The following is a 20,507-nucleotide window of genomic DNA, read 5'->3' on the forward strand; positions in this document are numbered from 1 at the left end:
TGTCAGCACTTTCGTATGTCTTTCTCATGAAAAACGAAACCAAAAAGTGACTGCACAGAACTCTGCAACACGGAGTTTATTTCAATCAATGGTTGAGGGGGCTGATGGGCATTTAGATTGTTTCCAGTGTTTTCATATTATAAACAAGGAAATGAGAGGAAAGATGAATGTTCAAATAGAATCCTTCCTGCGAACACAAACCAATAGTCTTTCCCTAGGGTAGACACTCGTTAAGATGGACCTTAGGGCATGTGCATGGTTTCCTAATATTTTATTATGAATCACCTCAAGCATATAGAAAGGTTAGGGGTGGGGGAGTAAGTGCCCAGTGAACATGGGAGTAGCCACTGGCAACATTCTATCATTGGTATTTGCTGTATTTATTTTATTACAAGATGTCCATATGTCTCTTTCTCTCTATCTCAGCTCTTCTGATCCAGAGACAAATTTGCCCCTCCGGGGACATTTTGCAAAGTCTGGAAACAGACTCTTTTATTGTTATAACCTGCAGGGGGGCAGGTGGGAGAGGTGCCAGTCAACATCCTGCAGGGCCTGGGACAGCCCCCAGGACAAAGAATGGCCTGGCCCCAAATGTCAATAGTGCCAAAGCTGAGAAACCCTGCAGTGTAGCCACTCATTAGAATACTTGGCAGTCTTCATACACTTCAGTGCTCAACACTTCAGCACACACCTTATTAACTAGAGGTCATTCTTTGTCAACGGTTCCCTTTTGAGTTAGAATTTACATACAGTAAAATGCAAACTCCTAAATATACCATTCCATGAATTTTGACATATGTATATACCACTATAAGAAAATATGGAACAGGGCTGCCTGGCTAGCTCAGTCAGTAAAGCCTGCGACTATTGATCTCAGGGTTGTAAATTCAAGCCCCATGTTGAGTGTAGAAATGGCTTAAAAATAAAATATTTTTATTTATTTGTTTATTTTTATTTTTTAAAATTTTTATTTTTATTCATGAGAGACAGAGAGAGAGAGAGAGAGAGAGAGGCAGAGACACAGGCAGAGGGAGAAGCAGGCTCCATGCAGGGAGTCCGACATGGGACTCGATCCAGGGTTGAAGGTGGCGCTAAACCGCTAAGCCACCGGGGCTGCCCAAATCTTTTTTTTTTTTTTTTTTTTTAAGATTTTTAAATTTATTCATTCATGAGAGACACACAGAGAGGCAGAGACACAGGCAGAGGGAGAAGCAGGCTCCCTGCAGGGAACCCAATGCAGAAGTTGATCCCAGGATCCTGGGATCATGACCAGAGCCAAAGGCAGGAGCTCAACCAACGAGCTAACCAGGCACCCAAAAGTAAAATCTTAAAAAAAAAAAAAAAAAAGAGGAAGAAAATACAGAACACTTCCACACCCCAGGAAGTTACCTTTACAATGCCTACCTCCTTCCCCATAACCCTACCCCGAGCAACTACTGTTCTGATTTTTATCACCATAGACGAGTTTTGTGTGTTATAGACCTTTTTATAAATGGAATCCTAGTGTGGGCTGATCTTTTGTGTCTGGTTTCCTTCACTCCGTGAGATGCTTTTGATTCTCATCCATGTTATTGTATGAGTCAGTAGTTTGTTCTGTGTACCATTCCACTGTAGGGATGTAGCCATGGGCTTACTCGTTTTCTGTGGGTGGACACCTGGCATATTTGCAGTTTGGGACTATTGTGAAGAAAGCTGCTATCAAAATTCTTATACCAGCCTCTTTGCAGGCATATGTTTTTATTTCTCTTGAGTGGAACTTCTCAGTCATAGAGTTGGTGTGAGTTTAATTTAGAAGAAAATGCTAGACCTTTCCCCACGGTGACTGTATTAAGCTTGCTGTTGCTGCTGTGACAAATTCCCATGAACTCAGGGCACCTGGGTGGCTCAGGGTTTGAGTGTCTGCCTTCAGCTCAGGGCATGATCCCAGGGTCCTAGGATCAAGTCCCGCATCCGGCTCCCTGCATGGAGCCTGCTTCTTCTTCCTCTGCCTATGTCTCTGTCTCTCAGTCTGTGTCTCTCATGAATAAATAAATAAAATCTTTTTAAAAAAGATTTCCACAAACTCAGCAGCTTAAAACAGCATAAATTTATTACCTTCTAGATCGGGAGGTCAGATGTCTGAGGTGGGTCTTACAGGTCTAAAATCCAGGTACCAAAAACAAAACAAAACAAAAAAAAAACAAAAACAAAAAAAAATAAATAAATAAAATAAAATCCAGGTACCATCAGAACCCCTTCCAGGAGGTTGTCAGGGAGAATTCATTTCTAGCCCTTTGCAGCTTCTCAAGGCTGTTTTCATTCCATGGCTTGTGACCTGACCATTGCAACCTCTGTGTCGGCTGGCACATCTCTGACTCTAACCTTCCCACCTCCCTCTTATGAAGACTCTTGTGATAGTACCCAAGACAATCTCCAGGGTGATATCCAGGAAAATTTCCCCAGCTCAAGACCCATATTTAATCTCATCCACAAAGTCCCTTTTGCCATGTAATCAGATGTTCACAGGTTCTGGAGATTAGGATGTAGATATCTGTCTTATTAGATTATTATTATTAGATATTATTAAATGATTACATATCATTGTGATTAGTTTAGACTGAACGAAATGCTTGCTTTTTATTTATTAATTTTTAAAAGATTTTCTGTATTTATTCATGAGAGACACACCAAGAGAGGCAGAGACATAGGCAGAGGGAGAAGCAGGCTCCCTGCATGGAGCCTGATGCAGGACTCAATCCCTGGACCCCCGGGATCACACCCTGAGCCAAAAGCAGATGCTCAGCCCCTGAGCCACCCAGGTGCCCCCAAATGCTTACCTTTTATATTTCCACCAACAGTGTCTGAGAGCTCTGGCTGCTTCCCATCCTTGCAACTTTTAACACTGTCTCATATTCGCCACTGTGGTAGGTGTGTTGTATCTCCTGGTGGTTTTCAATTTGCACTTCCTTGATGACTAATGATGTTGAGCATTTTCTTCCTGGGCTAATTGACCACTTGTATTTTCTGGCCACTTGTATTTTCTCCTTAGTGAAGTGTCCGTTCAGATCTTTGGCCCATTTTTGAATTTGGTTGTTTGTCTTTTAGTCACTGAGTTCCAGGAGGAATGCAAGCCTTTTTTTTTTTTTTTTTTAAAGATTTAATTTATCTATTCATGAGAGACACAGAGAGAAAGGCAGACACACAGGCAGAGGGAGAAGCAGGCTCCCCGTGAGGAGCCCAATGTGGGACTCGATCCCAGGACCGGGGGATCACGACCTGAGCCAAAGGCAGGCAGACGCTCAACCACTGAGCCACCCAGGTGCCCCAGGATTCGAGCCTTTCTGTATTTGATTCATTCACTTTACACTCCCAACATCCACACAGGAAGTTCCCATTTTCCCTCTCCTTTTATATTCTTCTCTCCCTTTTCAGCTCACACTCCCCTGCCACCTCAGCACTACTAGAGACTTTATGCCTTTGAGGAAAACAAGGCAAATGTTTATACTTCCTGGAAGTGGGGGTGAGGGAATTTGGAGGGGGTTGAGGGGTGAGGGGTGAGTAGGCTTAATTTTAGGACCACACTGTCCAATACGGGAGCCCGCAGTCACATGAGTCTATTTAAGCTTAAAAGAATTAAATGAAATATGATTGAAATTTCAGTTCCTGGAGGCACCTGGGTGGCTCAGTGGTTGAGCATCTGCCTATGGCTCGGGGCGTGATCCCAGGGTCCTGGGATCGAGTCCCCATCGGACTCCCTGCGAGGAGCCTACTTCTCCCTCTGCCTATGTCTCTGCCTCTCTCTCTGGGTCTCTCATGAATAAATAAATAAATCTAAAAAAAAAGACAGAGAGAGAAGAAAAGAGAAAAGAAAATTCAGTTCCTGGAGCTTCTGGCTGGTTCAGTCAGTGGAGTGTGTGACTCTGGATCTGAGTCATGAATTTGAACCCCACATTGGGGGTAGAGTTTACTTAAAAAAAATTCAGTCCCTCGATTTTGCTAGCCATATTTCAAGTGCTCAGTAGCCACATGAGGCTGGTAGCTACTATTTCCACAGCACAGATAGGCAACACTTCCATTGTCACGGAAAGTTCTAGAAGTATCTACAGGGAAACCAACCCATCTCTTACAGAAGTAACTGTATTTCCCAAGATTACACAGATGTATCATTGTGCCAGACAACTGCCTAACCACTGGGGGTGAGGAAAGGAAGACATAAAGAAGAGACAAGAAAGAGAAAAAAAAAATTCCACCATAATAATAATTGTCTGGCACTTGGTAGGTACTCATTACGTTAAAAAAAAAACACAGAACTGCCAGCTAATGAGTATTTACTGAGTGCCAGATACTTTCTTGACCATATTATCTGACTTCTGTTTATTCCCAGAGAAATAGGAGGAGTAAGAGAAAAAGACACTCTGGCCAAGCCCTTTCTTTCCCAAATAGCAGAGGGATTAACTCTTTAAATTCCACACACCTCTTGGGGGCCAGCCATCCAGGAAATCGGTCTTTTCTGTTTCTTCCTTTCTTCTTTTCTTTCTCTCTTTCTTCCTTCCTTCCTTCCTTCCTTCCTTCCTTCCTTCCTTCCTTCCTTCCTTCCTCTTTCTTTCTTTCTTTCTTTCTTTCTTTCTTTCTTTCTTTCTTTCTTTCTTTCTTTCTTTCTTTCCCTATCTTCCTTCCTTCCTTCCTTCCTCCCTTCCTTCCTTCTTTTTTTTTTTTTAAGGAAATCTTCCTTAATGTGCCATGTACATTGGGGATTCCAACTGGCTCAAACAGAAGAGCATGCAACTCTTGATGTCAGGGTCATGAGTTCGAGCCCCATGTTGCATGTAGAGATTACCTAAAAAGGGGGGGGGGGGAGCCTGGGTGGTTGGGTGCCTGCCTTCAGCTCAGGTCATGATCCCGGGATCTGGGATCGAATCCCACATCGAGCTCCTTGCGAGGAGCCTGCTTCTCCCTCTGCTTATGTCTCTGCCTCTCTGTCTCAGTCTGTGTCTCTCATGAATAAATAAATAAATCTTAAAAAAAAAAAGTGCCATGCACTACACAGGGCTCATTATCTTTCCTGCCAAACCTGCTCTAATACCTGTACTCCCCCTCTTGGTAAATGTATATCCAGTCATCTAGGTTAGATAACAGGGGTGTCACCATCACTGCCTCTCTCTTCCTTGCTCACTCGCTTCCAGGGTCTCCCCTCTGGACTGTCCCCCATATGGCTCCAGAATATCTTTCTATACCCAGAGCTGATTGTGCCCACCCCCTGCTCACAGTCCTCCTATAGCTCCCCAGTGCTCCTAGGACAATATCCCAGCCCTTCAACTTGGCCCTGGAAATAGTCTGTTTCATCTTTGCACCACCACTGTTTCCATTACCTAGAATTCTCTCCCCCTTCCCTGGTGAACTCCTATTCATCCTTCAACACCCAACTCAAATATCCCTTCTTCCAGGAAGCCTTCTCTTGACTCCCTCAGATAGAGCAGTACACAACCCCTGCATCCCTTCAGTGCCCTTCAAGACTTTAGTCATCCACTGGTCTCTCTCTGTTGTGAATTTCTGGTCACCTTGCAGTCTTCCTCTTGAGAGTGTGACACTCCCGTGGAGAAAAGTCTTGACTGCTACAATATCTTGGAAAGGGCTCCAGGCATCTTGTGGGTGCTCAGTAAATATGTGTTGGAAAAAAATAAAAAATAATAGTTAACATCAAAGGAGCCCTGTGTAAAAAATAGTAAGCTTACAGAAGAGACACTAGAAAGACAGTGCCTTAAGCAAGTGACCAAAACTAATATGATTGGTAATAGGACCTCCCAACCCCATGGGCCTCCTGATGTCAGGCACCAAGAAAGACACAGCATTACTTCCGAGGTGTTCCTGCCCAAAGTGCATAACCTGAACCTAATCATAAGGAAAACATCCAAACTGAGGACTTTATTCTATAAAATAAATGGCCAGTACTTCTCAAAAGGGTCAAGGTGATGAAAGACAATGAAAAACAGAAGCATCACAGATTGGAGGAGGCTAAGGAGACATGACAAAATAATTGTGCTGTAAGATCCTGGATCTGAAAAAGAACAGTACTGGGGTAGTGGTGAAATGAATAAGGCCTGTGGGTTGGTTCACAGGCAGTTTACATGGTTTTGATCATTTTACTGTGGTTATGTAAGGGGTTAGCATTTGGAGAAATTTGGGTGAGAAATATATGGGAATTCTTCACATGATGTTTGCAACTTTTGGGGGAACTTCTGAAATAGTCTTAAAATGATAAATTAAAAGAAAATGAGCCACGTGTGTGGCAAGAACCTCACGTGCAACATCTTGGTCTAACTCTCTTGATACCACTGTCTCTATTTTGCCAAAGTAGAAACAGGCTCAGAGAGAAACAGGGGAGAGGCAGAGCTGAAACTCGAACCCACAGCATCATGCTCCTGTGCCTGCATTCTTAAAAGCCCAATATGATTGGGGCACCTGGTTGGCTCAGTGGTTGAGCATCTGCCTTTGGCTCAGGGCATGATCCCGGGGTCCTGGGATTGAGTACCGCATCGGGCTCCTGCAGGGAGCCTGCTTTTCCCTCTGCCTATGTCTCTGCCTCTCTCTGTGTCTCTCATGAATAAATACATAAAATCTTAAAAAAAAAGTCCAACGTGAATTTGTGGAGCACCTACTAGGAGCTGAGAATATCCATGCAAACAACACAGTCTCTCTCCTCCTGGATCTCACCTTCTAGGGGTGGAGGAGACAGATAATGAACAAATAAACAATAAAATATATGTGATATAATATTGAGTGGTGATAAGATTTTTAAAATGCTGAGCAAGGGGAGAGAGAGAACACTGGCAGGAGCTGAACTCTGAGAATAGGAGTGGAGCAATACAGCAGAGGCAGATATTTTCAACCTCTGAGACTTGGCTACTCTCTCTTCCCCACATATCTCAGTTTTATACATCCAGATCTGCCCGCTAGAGCTGCCATAACCAGCTCCACACACTCACAACAGACGGGTTTTGTCTCACGTCTCACGGTTCTGTAATCTAGAGGCTGAAAACCAAGGTGTTGGCTGGGTGGGTTGTTTGTGAGGCGCTGAGGCGGACTCTGTCTCCGGCATCTCTCCCAGTTTCTGGCAGCTTAGGCTTCAGGCATTTCTAACTTTTTTTTTTTTAAGATTTTATTTATTTATTCAAGATAGACAGAGAGAGAGGAGGGGGGAAGGAGAGAGAGAGGCAGAGACACGGGCAGAGGGAGAAGCAGGCTTCATCAGGGAGCCTGATGCAGGACTTGATCCCGGGACTCCAAGATCACGCCCTGGGCCAAAGGCAGGCACTAATCCACTAAGCCACCCAGGGATCCCCCATTTCTGACTTTTAAATTTTAAATTTAAATTTTAATTTTATGGGATGTTTTCTCTGTCCTCACATCATCTTCCCTCTGAATGTGAGTGTCCTTGTCCAAGTCCATCCCCTTCCCCTGCTCGCTTTTTTTTTTTTTTTTTTTTTAAGTAAACTCTACTCCCAGTGTGGGGCTCAAACTCAGGACCCCGAGATCAAGATGCTCCACCGACAGAGCCAGCCAGGTGCCCCACAACCTTCCTTTTTTTATGAGGACATCAGACCTACTGGATTAGGGTCCACCCTAACATCTCATCTTAACTTGAGTCTGCCAAGACCTTATTTCCAAACATGGTCACATTCGTAGGTCCTGGGGCATCAAGACTTCAATCAATATCTTTGTAGGGAGACATAATTCAACCTGTCAATTCTCACCTCAAATCCTGATTCCTTCTGAAAGTGTTTCCTCATTGCCCAACCCTCACTAATCTGTCTGCTGACTCCACATAGCTCCTCCTCCAGATTCATTTCATGCAGACACGTCTGGTTACTTTCGATTCTGTTTTGTGCCTGTCTTCTTAGCACGGCAGCTTGCTGAGGGCAGCATCAATGCCCAGACACCCCGTCTGTTCCCACTGTGCATCTGTACAAAGAAGTGTTCCTCTGTGTTTTCAGAATGACTACATGAATTAATTCGACATTTATGTTTTTTAATATTTTATTTATTTATTCATAAGACACACAGAGAGAGGCAGAGACATAAACAGATGGAGAAGAAGGCTCCCTGCAGGGAACCCAATGCAGGACTCGATCCCATGACCCAGGATCATGCCCTGGGCCAAAGGTAGAAGCTCAACCACTGAGCCACCCAGGTGCCCCAACAAACACCTATTGATCACCTATAATGACAAGCTCTGCTCTAGCCCTGGGGGATGCAGCAGTGGACAGGACAGACACAAATCCTGGCCCATGTGGATTTCACATCCCAATGGGGAGAGAATAAGTGAGATAAATAATAAGTCAGATGGTGACACATACTGGCTCCTTTTCCTAGGACTGCCATGCAAAAGTGCCATGAGATTGGGTGGCACAGAACAACAGAAATGTGTCATCCTGCAGTTGTGGAAGGCTAGAAGCCTGAGATTAGGGTGTTGGCAGGGCCATGCCCTCTTCAAAATCCAGGGGAGAGAATTCTTCCTTGATTCTTCTGGACCACTGACGCCCTGTGGCTTGCCAGCTGCTGGCTGCCTCTCTGGTCTCTGCCCTTGCTTTGTCACATGGCACTCCCCCTGCACGCCTTTTGGTCTTCACATGGCATTCTGTTCATAAGGACACCAGTCAGGCATATGGGATCTAGAGCCATTCTAATCCAGGATGAGTGCATCCTTTTCTTTTTTAAATTCTATTTATTTGAGAGAGAGAGAGAGAGAGAGAGAGAGAGAGAGAGAGAGAATGGGCAGAACAGGGAGAGAGGGAAAGGAAGAAGCAGACTCCCCGCTGAGCAGGGGGTCCAACATAGGACACGATCCCAAGACCATGACCTGAGCAGAAGGCAGATGTTTAACCGACTGAGCCACTCAGGCACCCAGGATGAGCTCATCCTAATTATATCTGCAATGAGTCTATTTCCAAATAAGTTCATATTCTGAGGAACCGGGGGTTAGGACCTCAACAATTCAACACCTAACACAGACTAAGGCAGAACACAAGGCAGAGCAGGCCGACAGGTGGTGGGGGGGTAAGAGCTCTCCCCAGGATGGAGCGGCCTGGGAAGGTCTCTGTGTGTGTAGGGGACACTCGAGTCACAGCCCAAAGGAGAGGAGTCAACAACACTCTCTTATGAGTGATGAACGCGAATGTCATCGCCTGGCATTTATGACACCTCCCTTGGCATCTAGGAGGTATTTTAGTGTGATTGTGGCCCCCTGCTCACTTCCTGTTTGAAGCCTCGGAGATTAAGAGGGAGTAGTCACGGGGGCGTGGTCCTCGTAAGAATCTGAGAATTTTTCCGCTGTGTCGAATTCACTCCATCAGCCCCTCTGAGAAGCCCCAACAGCTGCGGGGCTGAGAAGCTGTCAGATCCCACCCGCAGGGAGAAGCTGAGGGCCACTGCTGCTGCCAGCTGCGGTGCAGGACCTCAGACCATCCCAGCCAACGCCCCTGCCAGCATTTGTTTGGAATAACGTGCACAAAAGAGGGACTGACTCCCTCATAAGGGTACAGCTCAAGGAATTATCACAAAGTGAGCATGCCAATGAATATTATATATTATATTTTTAGAGTTGTAAAAAAGAAAAAACAATGAATTAGAAGAATATGTGATAAAGATCATATGTGGCCCATAAGACCTAAAATATTTATTATCTGTCCCTTTACAGAAAACGTTTCAGAACTTCTGTACTAGAATGTTCTTAGCAGCCCTATTGTAATAAACCCAAACTGGAAACTACACAAAAAACCATTCACAGTTGGATGAATAAACATAGCAGATTTTAAAAGAACACTCCAGGGACACCTGGGTGGCTCAGCGATTGAGCGTCTGCGTTTGGCTCAGGTCATGATCCCAGGGTCCTGGGATGGAGTCCTGCATCAGGCTCCCCACAGGGAGGCTGCTTCTCCCTCTATGTCTCTGTGTGTCTCTCATGAATAAATAAATAAAATCTTAAGAAAAAAAAAAAAAGATAGAACAATCCAGCCCCATATGAACATCTAAAAGCATGGATGAGATGTTCCTGCTCTTGGATTTCATGTAAAGGGAATCCAACAGCTCTTTTCCTTTCATTTAACATAATGTATCTACGTGGGTTTATGTTGTAGATTGTTTATTCTCATTTCTGGGTGGTGAGGGTTGGCAAACTATAGCCTGTGGGCCAGAACCAGCCTGTTGCCTATTTTATAAATAAAGTTTTATTAGAACACAGCCACAGCTCTTTCTTCATTTACTATTGTCTATAGCTGTTCACTACAATGGCTGTGGCAGAGGCCATATGGCCCAGAAAGCCGAAAATATTTACTATCTGGCCTTTAGCAGAAAATGTTTGTCAACCCCTGCTTTTGAATGCCCTGCTGGATGGCATTCCATTGTACAAATATAACACTATCTATTTATTCATCCAACTGTGAATGGTTTTTTGTGTAGTTTCCAGTTTGGGTTTATTACAATAGGGCTGCTAAGAACATTCTAGTACAGAAGTTCCGAAATGTTTTCTGTAAAGGGAAAGATAGTAAATATTTTAGGTCTTATGGGCCACATATGATCTTTGTCACATATTCTTCTAATTCATTGTTTTTTCTTTTTTACAACTCTAAAAATATAAAACCATTCTTAGCTCTGGGTCACCCAATACAGACAATACTTGGCCTCCAGGCTGTAATCTGCCAATCCCTATCTCCATATGAGGATTTCAGTGAACATATATACACACTGTTGCTGGGTGTGCCATGTCCCCTTTTTATAACAAACATTTCTCTGGCACCTGTGTGGTTCAGTGGGCTAAGTGTCTGGCTCATGACTTCAGCTCAGGTCATGGTCTCAGGGTCGTGGGATCCAGCCCTGCATCAGGCTCCATACTTAGTATGGAGTCTGCTTGAGATTCTCTCTCTCTCTCTCTCTGCCCCATCCCACCTCTAAAATATATAAATAAATCCTTAAAGAATGACAAGAACAAAAATGTTTCTCATAGCCTTTTTTACTCTGCTAAAATGAATTTACAAGTAACATGACCTAAAAAATCAATTACCAATCTGTACAGGTAATTCTAAAAAATCAATTAACGTAATCAATTTTTAAAAAACAATTAAAAAATAAAAGAGGGGGCACAACTGGCTGGCTCAGTCAACAGAACATGCGATTCTTGATATCGGGATCATGAGTTCAAGCCCCACATTGGGCATGGAGCCTACTTAAAAAAAATAAATAAAGGAAAAATACAGTGAAAATAACAGATAGTAAAATAATATGAATTCCAACATGCAAATGTTGAGGCAGTATAGTAGGGTGTTCACAGATATTTAGTTTTTTCTCTCTTTTTGAGCACATGATAAGATTGTACTTCCTGTTGCATGACTTGCTTGGGCACATGAAATGATAGCAGGAATACTCCTCATTCCTGGGATGAAGTAAGCACATGGTCTTCCTCTAACTGGCAGCAAAGTCCCCAAGAGTGGCTCTTTGGTCAGCCTGAGTTTAATAGGGGGGAACAATGGGATTTGGAGGTGAAGTCCTCAGCTGCCAGTGAAAGTCACGAGGATAAGTGAAAAGCAGACCTTTGCTGTTTTATGTCTCTGGGACTTGGGGCTGGTTTGTTTTGCAACATACCCTATTTTGTTCTGACTGCTATAGGCATGATTGCATTTGATTAGTGATGCTCCCTTAACTGGGAGTGATTGGGTCACTCAGGGGACACTTGGCAATGTTTGGAGACAATATTGGTTCTTGCTACAGTGTGAATGCTTGTGTCCTCCTAAAATTTGTGTGTTGAAATCCTAATCCTCAAAGTAAAGGTATTAGGAAATGAGATTTGGTGGTGGTGGGGTCATTAGGTCATGAGGGTAGAGCCTTCATGATTGAGATTATGTGTCCTTATGATGCCCCCACGAACCCTGTGACCCTCCCTCAGATGTTCAATTCTTTCCCCAATGCACTCACTTGCTGTCACATTGATTTCTTTGTTGTTCCTTGAAAATTCCATGCTTGTTCCCACTTCAGGACCTTTGCCCTTGCTGTTTCCTCCACCCAAAGGTTCATCTCTGAGATATCCTCATGACTCACTCCCTCATCTCCTTCCTGACCTCACCATCACAGTGAGGCCTCTACAGGCCAAACCATGAGAATTAGCAACACCTCCCTCACCTCTCATCCTCTGTTCCTGCTTTATTTACTTCAATTTGGTGCATGGGACCATCTAACAGTTTATATATTTCAGGTGTTTATTTGACTGATGAACTGTCTCCCCCTTCATAACATAAGCTCCAGGAGTTTGGGTCTGTGTTATAGTCTCAGGGTTTATATCAGCACCTGACATGCAGTTGGGTGTGTACTGCCTCTATGAATGAATGAATGCAACAGATGTTTCGCCTGTGCTCCTAGAACAGGAATGGAGGCTGGGTTCTAGAGACCCATGTAGTTCTGATAAGGCTCCTGCCCTGAGAGAGTTCAATGTCTAGTGGTGGGGAGGGCTGGAGCCTCATAGGGAAAGAAATACTGATAGCACAATGCTGTCTGATAAGGACAGTGAAAGAGAAGAGTTCAAAGGTTGGAGGGGCATACAAAGCCTATAAAAAATAAATAGTTGTCTCTTTTTCAAATTTTTTTTTAAGATTTCTTTATTTATTTGAGAGAGAGAGAAAGAGCTTGGGAGTGGGGGACAGGCAGAGGAAGAGAGAATCCTCAAGCAGACTCAGTGCTGAGCACGGAGCTCAGCACAGGGCTCAATCCCACAACCCCGAGATCATGACCTGAGCTGAAACCAAGAGTCTGGCACTCAACCGACTGCACCACCCAGGCACCCTTCTTTTTCAATTCTAATATAGGGGTTGGCAAACGATGGCCCAGGGACCAGCTGTCCTATTAAATAAAATTTGGTTGGAACACAGCTGCATCCATCTGCTGATGCACTGTCTGTAACCGCCTGTGTGCTACAATAACAGAGTGGTTGCAACAGGGACCATATGGTCTACAAAGGCAAAAATATTGACTATCTGGCCCTTCCCAGAAAAAGTTTCCAAGCTCAGCCCTAATATTAAAAGCTAATGTTTTCTGGAGCACCTCAGTGGCTCAGTCTGTTACATGTCTGACTCAATTTAGCTCAGGTCGTGATCTCAGGGTCGTGGGATTGAGCCCTGCTTCAGGCTCCATGCTAGGCACGTAGCCTGCTTAAGATTCTCTCTCTCTCTCTCCCTCTGCCCCTCCCCACCCCAAAAAGGGGAAAAAAAAAAAACCCTAACATTTTCTGAATGTTTACCATTTGCTCTATGTATGTTTCCCTGTTTCCCTGTATGATCCCTGCATGTTTTGTCACTTAATCTTTATGGCGACCTCAGAGATTATGAACACCTCATTTTATAGATGAGGAAATGGAGGTTCAGAGAGGCAAAGTGATTTTCCCAAGGTCACACAGTGAAGTAGGGAGGGGCAGAGCACAGAAAACACGGGATTTCATGCCTCGTGTTTTTCACTTGGTAAAACATCTTGAAGCGACATCTCCTTGCACCCATGTGCATCTATCACCTTCACCTATTTAACAGCCTCCTCCTGGGATTTAGCTGGCAATCCCCTCCTGATGAACGTTTAGACTATTCTCCCCTCTGCCATGATTAGCAGCGCTGCAGCAAACAAATGTCCTTGTGCCTAGTTCTCTGAGCTCATTTGTGGGTGTTATCTGAAGGCTAGATTCTTAGAATTGGAGTCACTAGGTCAAAGGACATGCCTTATAGCATGGAACTGAGTTCACTGGGCAGGTGGTGAAGGAGAGAATGTGGAGGGCATTCGAGGCAGAGGAAACCTGCATGGACCAGGGTATGGAGTTGTGAGTCAGGCCATCCCCGAGTCCTTGGAACAGTGAAGGTAATGCAAAGGGAGAGTATGGCCAGGTGTCTCCATTGCCAGGCCAGGCTCTGTCCAGGGAGGGCAGTAGGGAGCCATGAGTAGGGTTAAACACAAAGGAGGGGCAGTGCCAGCTCTGGGCCCTGGAGGGAATGGACTGGAGTGGGGAGACTGAAGGCAGGGAGGCCAGGGAGGAGGCTGGGGCCAGGGGGAGAGGCAGAGAAGGGGGGCTGAGTCTTCACCAATCAGAATTTCTTTTTTGTTGTTGTTTTAAAGATTTTATTTATTTATTTGAGAGAGAGAGCAGGGGGAGAGCAGAGGGGGAGGGAGAAGCAAATTCCCCACAGAGCAGGGAGCCCCACACAGGGCTTGATCCCAGGACCCTGAGATCAGGACCTGAGCAGAAGGCAGACACTTAACCGACTAAGCCACCCAGGTGCCCCAGGGGCAAGGATTTTAAATGCATCATCCCACTTGCCCCTCACAATAAAAGTATTGTAGAGATACTGATTTATCCTCATTTTACAGATGGGAACACCAGGGTTCTGGGGGGAACTGTCACCTCAAAAGGAAATCCAAACTCATTAGCAATAGTTCCCAGGCCCTGGCAACCACTACTCTGGCTCCCTAAGTCTATGGATTTGCCTAGTCTGGACCTTTCATACGAATGGAAGCCTATGATACATAGTCTTTTGTGTCTGGCTTCTTTTACTTAGCATGATGTTCTCAAAACTCATTCATAGGGTAGCGTGTGACAATGTGTCATTCCCTTTTTGTGGCTGAATAATATCCCACTGCATGAATGGACCACATTTTGTTTATCCATTCATCAGCTGATGGGCACTTGGGCCGTTTTCACCTCCTGACTATTGTGAATAGTGCCACTCTGAACATGCGTGTGCACTCTTTCTCGTGGAAATATGCTTTCAATTCTTCTGGATATTTAACAAGGAGTGGAATTGCTAGGTCAAATGGTAACTCTATGTTGAACTTCTTGAGGAGCAACCAGACTGTTTTTACAGAGCAGCTGCTCTATTTTACACCCGCACAAGCAATGCATGAGGGTTCCAGCCTCTCCTCATTCTGGCCGACACTTACTGGCACCTGATTCTCTGACCATAGCCATCCCAGTGGTGTGAGACGGTCCCTCACTGTGGTTTTGGTTTGTTTTTACCTGATGACTAGTTGGCATTAAGCATCTTTCCATGTGCTTATTGGCCATTTGTACATCTTCTTTGGAGAAATGTCTGTTCAAATTCTTTGCCCATTTCTTAATTGGGTTATTTAATTTCTCCATTGCTGAATTCTTAGAGTCCTTTATATACACTGGATACAAATCACTTATCATAATTGTGATGTTCAGATATGTTCTTCCATCCTGTGGGTCTTTTCACTTTTTTTTCTTTTTTTTAAAGATTTTATTTATTTATTCATGAGAGAGAGAGAGAGAGGCAGAGATACAGACAAAGGGAGAAGCAGGCTCTATGCAGGGAGCATGATGCGGGACTTGATCCCAGGACCCCAGGATCACGCCCTGGGCCAAAGGCAGGTGCTAAACCACTGAGCCACTCAGGGATCCCGTTTTTTTGTTTGTTTGTTTGTTTGTTTTTCTTTTTAATTTAAAGTAAGCTCTATGTCCAACATGGGGATCGAACTTAAAACTGTGAGATCAGGCATCGCATGCTCTACTGACTGAGCCAGGCAGGTGACCCCATCTTTTCACTTTCTTGATGGTGTCTTTTGAAACCCCAAAATTTTACATTGTGATTAGGTCCTCACTCACCCCTTCTCTTGATCCCCACATTCTACTGACTAATGTTTATTCACTGGTTCTTAAATGGGGGACTTGGCAATACCTACAGACAACTATGGTTGACACAACTGGGGGTGGAGTGCTACTTGGATCTGGTGGGTAGAGGCCAGAGATGCTGCTGACTGTGATACAGCCCACAGGATGGCCCCCCACAAGGAAGACTCGTCTCGCCCCAAATGTCAGTGGTGCATCTGTTGGGAGGGCACAAAGAAGCAAAGGCTCTTGTCTGAGGTCACACAGAGAGTAGACAGCTCCTCAAACAGAGGTCAAAAAAGGGCAGGAAGGCAGAAAAAGGAAAAGCAAGCCAAGAAAAAAAGACACAGAAAGATGGAGATCCTGAGATGGAGCACAGAGACCCAAAGAGAGGGAGAGACAAAAAGAGAAAAACAGTGAGGGACCGAGTTTGAGGAACAGAAGGAATGGAAGCTGGGATTGTAGGAGGGTGGACAGCCTGAGCCTGGGGTCGCCTCAGGAGCCCAACTGAGCTGGGAAAGGAGGTGGGGGGGAGGGGAGCTGTTTGCAGAGAGGCCCTGGGGCTGGGGAAGGCGCTGAATGTCCTGAGGTGCCCTGGCCCCAGAGGCCACTTGGACCTGAAGTTGAGCAGAGATGGCGTAGTCCCCTCAGGGCAGGTGACTGAAGTGGAGAGAAGCTGGTGGGTAGGTGTGACCACGCCCCACCCCGTGGGTGTGAGAAATGCCCCAGGAGACAGGTCATGGGCCCCACCTCTGTCTCAAGGTGACACCCAGGCCTAGGCCACCGTGTGACTACATGTGTATGTGTGCCATTTAACCAACAAATAGCACTGCATGTTATTTAGTTTTATTTATTTTTAAATAAGTGTATTTATTTTTAGATACATAAAATTTTAAAATTATTTATATAAAATTTTATATATTTTAAATATATAGATATTTTAAATACATAACATTAAAACATTTTTTTTAAGATTTTATTTATTTATTCATGAGATACACAGAGGGAGAGAGGCAGAGACACAGGCAGAGGGAGAAGCAGGATCCACGCAGGGAGCCTGACCTGGGACAGATGTTCAGCTGCTGAGCCACCCAGGCGTCCCAAATTTTTATTTTTTTAACATTTTATTTATTCATGAGATACACAGAGGCAGAGACATAAGCAGAGGGAGAGGCAGGCTCCCTGAGGAGCCTGATGCGGGACTGGATCCTGGGACCCAGGAATCATGACCTGAGCCCAAAGCAGATGCTCAACCACTGAGCCCCCCAGGCATTCCGACTATGCTGTACACTTAAAAAATGGTTCAAATGAGGGGTTCCTGGCTGGCTCAGTAGAAAGAACATGACACTCTTGATCTCAGGGTTGTGGGCTCAAGCCCCACATGGGGTGTAGAAATTACTTAAATAAAACTTAAAAAAAAATTAAAAATAAGGGCACCTGAGTGACTCAGTCCATTAAGTGTCTGACTCTTGATTTCGGCTCAGTGGTGATCTCAGGGTTGTGTGATGGAGGGGGTCAGGCTCCATGCTCAGCAAGGAGTCTGCTTGAGATTCTATCTCTTCTTCTCCCACCACCCCTCCCCCTTCTCTCATACTCTCTCTCAAAATAAATTAATTAATTAAAAAAAATTTTAGATTTTATTTATTTATTCATGAGAGACACAAGGAGAGAGAGAGGCAGAGACACAGGCAGAAGGAGAAGCAGGCTCCATACAGGGAGCAGAAATGGGACTCGATCCCGGGACTCCAGGACCAGGCCCTGGGCTGAAGGCGGCGCTAAACCGCTGAGCCACCTGGGCTGCCCAAATATTTTTAAAAATAAATAAAATAAACATAAAAATGGTTCAAATGGTAAATTCTATGTTGTGTGTGTTTTGCCACAATCTTGTAAAATGTAGATCAGGTCATGTCAATCACTTATCCCTCCTCTAAGAATAAAATATCTAACTGATTTTAGATTTAGTTAGATTTTTAGTTGATGGCTGTAAAACGAAACCCTTGTAGTCACCAGCAAGCCACAAAACAGAACCCTGTGCCCCCTGCTTCATGCCCCCCTCCTCTCTCACTTTTCTATCACACACCGCCCCCCCAGTTGATTTGCTGGTCCACTTACCTGATTCTGTTGTTTGCTTTGACCTATTTTGAGCTTTCAATGCAATCTTAGATCACATCTCCTTTGTGTGGCTTCTTGGTCTTGAAGTCATGTGTAAGAAAGGCCTCCAACGATGTATGCTTAGGGGACCATTTGCCCCAGTGCTGTGCCCAACGAACGAAAGAATCCAATGAACGTGCTGCAGTGGATTTTGTTCTGTTTTTAATGATCCAAGGATTTATTGTCATACATGCAAAACATACGGTCAATTGCATTAGCAAAAGATCAATATAAAACCACTGCACATTTTTTGCAACTGTCAATTAAGACAATTTTTTTCTTGCTGTTGAAACGGCCAATCTCGTATTTTCACCAGTGAGTTAGTGGTACAGAGCCCTGCTGGCAGGCAGGCAGCGTTTACAGAACATCACAGACCAAGTGAACAGGGTTAGGCGGAGCACACAGGAAGTAGGTGTCCCCTGGCTGATGTGAAAAGGAGGCTCAGCATCAGAGAAGGCACAGCGCTGGGAAGCCACAAGACAGTGAGGTTAAAAAGCTTCAGAATATCTGAAATATTTTAAGAATCATAAAGCTGCAACACATGATTTTTTTTAAATAATGTTCCTTTCCTTTTTTTAATTTATTTATTCATGAGAGACACACAGAGAGACAGAAGCAGAGACACAGGCAGAGAAAGAAGCAGGCTCCACGCAGGGAGCCCGACATGGGACTCGATTCTGCGTCTCCAGGATCACACCCCTGCCGAAGGCGGCACTAAACCACTGGGCCACTGGGGATGCCCAAGCACATGATTTTTACAACTACTCACTAGAAGACCTGAGGAATAGCAATTCTCTTTTACTAATCTACAAAAGCACCCAGCGTTGATGCAGTGAGTCCCCTGGTGATGGACAATTGGGCTGTTTCTGGCTCAGGGTCATCACAAAGAGCGAGGCTGTGGGCGCTCGTGTCCACGTACCCGCGCGGACACACACACACACACACACACACACACACACGGGCCAGGGGACATGCACTGGCCAGACCTGGGTCCTGCCAGACTGTCTCCAAAGGGGTTGCTCCAATTTATCCTCCTACACCATCGCCTAAGGACAAGCTGCTGCCTCCACAGCCACGCGGTGTGTGGACCGGGGGCTGGGCCCGGGGATGGACTGTGGGACAGCACCCACCGCACCCCCACCGCATCCCCACCGCATCCCCACCGCACCAACGCGGATCCCCCAGCCAGTCACCAAAGCCGCCCCTCTCCCGCTGCATCCCCCACCCCCCCACCCCCACCCTCATCACTCTCCGGGCCCCTTCCCCACCGCACCCTGCCCCTCCCCCACCGCACCAACACCGCTCCCTACCCCCCCACCACACCCCCACCCATCCCGGGAGCTGCCTCCTCTAATTCCGCCTCCTCTTCTGGGCTCAAAGCCAAATCCCTCTCAACCGTTTCCCTGGCATTCTTTCCCTCCAGCCTCCCACCAACGCCAAGCCAGGCCATTAGCATGGCCCAGTGGGGCTCCAGTGACCTCATCCTGGCTGCCTGGCCCCACTCCTGCTTGTGTCCCTACTTACACAACCCAGCGGGAGTGGCACCGCCCCGCTAAGCCTCAGTTTCCACATCTGTCAAATATGGATTTTTTTTTTTTAAGCTGTGTGCAGGGCCCCCCCGGTGGCGCAGCGGTTTAGCGCCGCCTGCAGCCCGGGGTCTGATCCTGGAGACCCAGAATCGAGTCCCGCGTCGGGCTCCCTGCATGGAGCCCACTTCTCCCTCTGCCTGTGTCTCTGCCTCTCAGTCTCTCTCTCTCTCTCTCTGAATAAATAAAAAAAATTTTTTTAAATGTTAAAAAAAAAGCTGTGTGCAGATTAAATGTGCTAAAGATTGCCTTCACGTAGACAATACTCTATTTTATGTCAATTACTCTAGGAGGTTCATGGAGCACAGTGAAGGCCTCTGAAATTTTTGAAGCAGCAGGTACAACTATTCTACAGTGGCAGTGAGTGCACAAAGCATAGTGTAGCAGTCAAGAGCATGGACACAGGATATGAAGTGCCTGGGTTCAAATCCCAGCTCTCACCAATTACCTGCTGTGCCACCTTAGAATCGTAACTTAACCTCTCTGGTCCTCAGTTTTCCCATTTATCAATGGGAGTAAAAAATGTACCTGTCTGGGGATCCCTGGGTGGCGCAGCGGTTTAGCGCCTGCCTTTGGCCCAGGGCGCGATCCTGGAGACCCGGGATCGAATCCCACGTCGGGCTCCTGGTGCATGGAGCCTGCTTCTCCCTCTGCCTGTGTCTCTGCCTCTCTCTCTCTCTCTCTCTCTCTCTCTCTCTGTGACTATCATAAATAAATAAAAATTTTTAAAAAAATGTACCTGTCTGGGATGCCTGGGTGGCTCAGCAGGTAGGTGCCTGCCTTCAGCTCAGGGCATGATCCTGGAATCCCAGGATCGAGTCCCACGTCAGGCTCCCTGCATGGAGCCTGCTTCTCCCTCTGCCTATGTCTCTCCCTCTCCCTCTCTGTGTCTCTCATGAATAAATAAATAAAATCGTTTAAAAAAAACCCAAAAACTGTACCTTTCTCAATGATTTGTTGTATGAAGCATAGTAAGGACAGTGCCTAGCATGTAATAAGTGCTCCATAAACGTTGGGTGTTGTGTTATTACCTCGTGGGGTTGTCATGAAAATAACTTGGATTAAGCATAAGTATCTAGAATAGAGTGTGGCGCTTGTACATGCTCAAGGGGGACCAGATTTTGGTGTCAACTAGCAACCTCCAC

The sequence above is a fragment of the Canis lupus genome, chromosome 1 (genome assembly GCF_048164855.1).
Source record: "Canis lupus baileyi chromosome 1, mCanLup2.hap1, whole genome shotgun sequence".
Lineage (NCBI taxonomy): Eukaryota > Metazoa > Chordata > Mammalia > Carnivora > Canidae > Canis > Canis lupus.